Below are 5,473 nucleotides of genomic sequence, written 5' to 3' on the forward strand. Positions count from 1 at the left end.
CAAGTAAATAAAATATGTTATGTTACACTTTGATCGTCAATCGAGGATTACCGAGAATCGCAGGTTGTTTTTGAATGAATCGAGGAGCTCGACTCAAAGTGGAAGTGTGAAACATCGTAAATGCGACCGTGATTCACTGCGCTACGTCGTTTTCGAGACGCAAAGCGAATCCGTTTTTGGGAAAGCGTCGTGCACGGAAAAGCCCGAAACAAATAAAAAAAAATAGCAAACACTTCGTCTCTCTTTCTTGTATTTCTCTCTTTGTCTCGTCCATCGGAATTTCCCAAACGATGATACGCGTCAACGAAAGATCAACGATTGCGCTCGATCCATTGTTTTACGTTAAGTGTGTGTGTTTTACATGCGGCGATAAGCTTATTGGTTTGACAGGTGTCATAATTCTGTTGACTTTTCCATAAATTTTGCGCATTCAAATTATCAACTTTTTTTTGTTTGAAATAATTAATATCAATTGGATCATCAATTCTTTTAGTAAATTCGTCATTTATTACTTTGTTAATAAACCAGAAAACAAAAATCAATAAACAAGAATTAATGTGACAGACGTCAATGTGACAGACAGTAAAACAAAAACTGATGAAAAATTCAAGATGACATTTCACTGACAGTTGACGTTTATACAATCATTTACGTTGACAGACGTCAAATTGAGTGACTGCAGATACGTTGAACTCGAGGATGATCGACGAACAAAACAAAAAGGACACGTCTTCGTCTCGTCGAATCACGAATTTTTGTTTAAAATCATAATAAAAATTTCTATTTTTAAACTGGATTCCGGGCGAATAAATTAAAAACAACAACGTCTTTACAACGTTTTATTGTTTTTTTTTAATATAATTTTTGAAAACGGACTGCTTAATTGGGGTGCCTTGGGGAATTCCGACATTCTCACCATCAAAAAAATCTTTTGTTTCTGATTCGATGTTTTCTTCTTAAATTTTAACCTTTTTTTTTCGTTTCTGTGATCGAGAGAAATGACGTCAAGTTTTTATTGAAATTCCTTTTGGGAAATCTCAAAACTTATAAATAACGATGATTCGAAAAAAATAAAAACGTTGCATCACCCTGTATATATATATATACATAAAGATACGAACAGTAAAAATTGATGGAAAAGTTGGAGAAATTGCGGTTTCATCAACTTTTCAGCGAATTTCATCATTCAAACTTAGTTTGTGTATAGGCAACCAAATGCACTCCCATTTAGAAAATACGGTATTATCACGACGCCGACTTGATTATTTCATAATCGTTTTCGAACTGTACATCGGTTTCTCTCTCTATTTTAAAACAAGTAAAAAAACGTAGTGAAGATGAAGAAGAAAAAAAAAGTTAAATACTTGAAACTAATTGAGCGAAATTTCCGATTTATCATCTTGGGATTATTCGGTTTTGTAAATCCCCCGGTCGTAACCGAACCCAGATAGAAGTGTGAGAAGGTAGAAAGAAAAGTTCCTTTTTCAATGGATTAGATAAGTGTCGATGCTTCTCGGAATGAAACGGGATCCGTATTTGATTTGGGTTTATGATCGATCATCGTCAACTTTCTTTCCAAATTTATTATATTTTTTTTTTCGGAAATTTTCAATTTAGATCTCGTCAGAACGTGCCTTTCCATTCTTGTGGGTTTTCGGCTTAATCACCGCAAAAGCATTTACACTCACATCTTTTCGTTTCTATTACGGTCTCTTTATCAAAGGGATTTTCCAGCACTTAAAAATCAGAGTTCTCATTTGAAAGTTGGTATCAGTTTTTTTATATAACTATTGTCAATATAAAACATTTGGTACATTCTAAATACCATTGTTTAATTGACGTTTCAATTTTGACATGTGTCAAACATAATAACCGAATCTGTCAAATGGAAATTAACCGAAAAAAGTGAATGACGCAAACACGTTTACTGAAGTAACAATAATGAACGTACATTATTATCATAAAAAAATTAATAAATTTACGATTTCCGGATCGAAAGAGTTTTAAGAGCGAAAAATGACGAACGTAAAACGCAAATTGTTACAACGTTAATTATTGCTCATTATTCCGCACGTTTTCCACTTAATTGTTACGAGTTGAAAGTGCATTTCTTTTCTTTCATTTTTTTGTACAATTTTGTACAATTTAAAGAGTGATAAAAACCGGTTAATTTCGGTAATGACGTATCGCAGTTGCGTAATATTGGCAAGTCGTTCATTTGTTTTCGCCAACTTCGTTCAAATATGACACCTGTCAAAAAAAAACAAACAAAATGAACACTGAATCAATGGATTGCGGTCATCGAAATTACATAAAACTTAATTATTGGAGAAGCGAAACAAACATCTGCTTCTTGTTATTTGCAAACGTAATTAATTTGAACTCTTAAGTTGACTCAAGTATTTTTTGACAGCTGTCAACAATAAACGATTATTGGTTTCTCGATTCAATGAAAAAAAAAAATGGTACAAACACGAAACAAAAGTTCCTAACATCAAAATGACAGTTCACAGAATTGAGGTTACGTTGTCAATTTGACACATGTCAAAAAGTATTATGAACATGGGAAATTTTCGAATATATATATATAAAAAGAAGATAAACTAAAGCAAAAGACGGACGCGTCCTGTTTCCTGGAGTCCTTGAGACTCTGATTTGAACAGAGTACGAAACGTTACGTACGTGTGTATGTGCAAGTATGTCAACGGTTTTTTGCGCGTTTTTCCCCATCCCGAGGTTTGTCCTTTCATTCCATGGGCGGCCGCGGCGATTACGAAGAAACGCGTATTAACAAACGTCAAAAACTGTTACACTTGACATTTGACACATGTTTTTGACATTTCTATTAGTCAACTCCAAAATCCTCCACTTGTGTCATATTTTTTTGACAGTTATCAACGTCAAATGTATTGACGTATTAGAAACGTCAATTTCTCTAATCGGAGAGTTGGCCAAAGTGAAAATAATTATCGGTTGGCCTCGAAGAACGTCGACGCTGCAGGTTTCCGAAACCGCAAACGACGCATATCGAATTTCTAAGCTAATTAAACGACGAAACGGTAACACGCTGTGCTTGCTTTTGCCGCTTATCGTTTTCGCAGAGAAATCTTTAAAGGTTTTTTTCTGTTTTTTTTTGCATCATTTTTAATCTGCGACGAAGTAAACAGCGTATGAATAATCTTAAGTAATCCAAGTTTATATTTATATGCGAGATTTCTTAATCATCGGGAATCCCTTCGACATTCATCATTGCACCACACTTATTATTTATCGCGTCTACTGCGTTCTTTCTCTCGTTTTCAGTTAATAAATCGAAATGAATCAATATGTGAGACGCCATCTTTTGGCCGTAATTATCATCAATGATTATTTGACAGCTGTCAAATTGGAACCTAAAATTGTTATATTTATTGACAGCTGTCAAATTTGAATTAAAAATTGTTATATTTATTGACAGCTGTCACCGAATAGAGTTCGCAAATTGATTAATTGTGAATTGAAATCTAAAACGAAACGAAAGAGACGACGAATTTGATAATTAGCAATAAATTATGATGATCATGACAGAAAAAAAACAACTTTCGAATATAATAATAGCAATAATAATTAAAAACTAAGGAAATTGACATTCGAAAAGAAACAAAAAAAAATATTAAAATTTACGAGAATGTGACAGATCGTAAAATTTTGAAAACAAAATCGAATGACATTTCGAGATTGGAAATAGATATTGCGTTCAAAATAAACATTAAACGGAATTACCAGATGCATACATTCTATACATATTTTTAAATTAATGGGTTTAAAAAAAGTGTTAATAAAGTTTGCCTTGTTTTCTTGTTTATGCGATGCAAAGTAGTAAACAAACGAGCGACGTTCAATGAAATTCACGTTGCAAGTGACGTTTGTCAATTTTGACAATCTACGATCATAATTGACGTCTGTCAGTTTGGATTGAAAGATACGATTTCGTTGACGTTTATAGGGAAAACGTCACATGATGAATTGGAAGTGTCTAATGACAATGAGTCCAAACTTTTCGTCTTACATCCAAGTGATTTTTTCTTGTTACCTTTGAAGAACTGTTGAACGACATGCCGTAGCAAATCTGAATGAGACATTTGGGGCGTTTGTAGGCACACCGAAAGCACTGGAGCGGACGCGAGAAATGTCAAACAAAAAAATAAAAACAATTGATGAATAGTTGAAGAAACACGTGAGCGTCGCGACGCTTCCGACTGACTCGATTCGAATCTACCGTTTTACAACAAAAAAAAAGAAGAAAACTCGCACGCACGAACACGTTCGTTCTCGTCCTTGGATAACTGTTGCAGGTCCTTCGGATCGAAAAGTGCAACTGAACTGTGCACGTTCACGATCGCGGTTCTTATTTGAAGAAGGAGGCGCGCGCCTCCGAGTCAAAGCTCGGGGGGCTTTGACACTCGATCAGCACACAGCACGCTCGGATCCATCGATCCGGGGATTCCCCGACGAATGCGAAAACGAGAGTGCTTTGGAGGATGATACAGTTTCTGATGGTTCCTCACCACTACAATTCTTGCTTATTTTTACTTTCATTCCGCTTCGAATGGTTTTTGACCTGCAGAATTCGCGAATTTCCGCCCAATTAATTTCACCTGATATTCCCACAATTTTTTTTTTGTTTGTGTTGATTAATTCCAAAATTGGAAACGATGACATATGTCAATCAGCCTTTGGCATACCAATTTGACACAAAGAAAACAAAAGAAACACCACTACTAAACAAATTATTTAGTGTTTCAGTTTTGTTGTAACTAGGAAACGAACATTCATTTGTTTTTTTTTTACGTTTCGTTAGAATTCAATTAATGAAAATGTACTTCGTGTCGTATCGTGTCGTCGCCAATAAACAAAATCTAACCGCAGAGTTTATAAGGTTTACATAACCAAAAAGAAAATAATAAAATAAACACAAATCATGTGATGCATACACCCATAAGAAATGTTTAATGACAGCTGTCAGTTTGTAATTAAAGGTTAATGTCTAAGCTTATGACGTTTCTTTTGTATAAATTTGACAAGTGCTGTCATCCTATAGATTCGATATTTGTCTAAAAACAAAAAATGACACATGTCAAATGTTGATTAATGCGATTGACGTGTTTCTCTTTCCGATCGGATTTTGAGAAGTCGAAGCTATAAAAATAAAAAAACGGTGATTACGTCTGTAACATGACAGCTGTCAGTTTGTACTGATTGGTTAATGTCTAAGGTTTTGACGTTTCTTTCGTATAAATTTGACAAGGACTGTCATCCTACAGATTCGACATTTGTTTAAAAACAAAAAAATGACACATGTCAAATGTTGATTAATGCGATTGATTTGTTTCTCTTTCCGATCGGTTGTTGAGAAGTCGAAGCTATAAAAATAAAAAACGGTGATTACGTCTGTAACATGACAGCTGTTTATACTAAGAGGTTAATGTCTAAG

This window comes from Nicrophorus vespilloides, unplaced genomic scaffold, assembly GCF_001412225.1.
Source record: "Nicrophorus vespilloides isolate i.1.1-1 unplaced genomic scaffold, Nicve_v1.0, whole genome shotgun sequence".
Taxonomy (NCBI): domain Eukaryota; kingdom Metazoa; phylum Arthropoda; class Insecta; order Coleoptera; family Silphidae; genus Nicrophorus; species Nicrophorus vespilloides.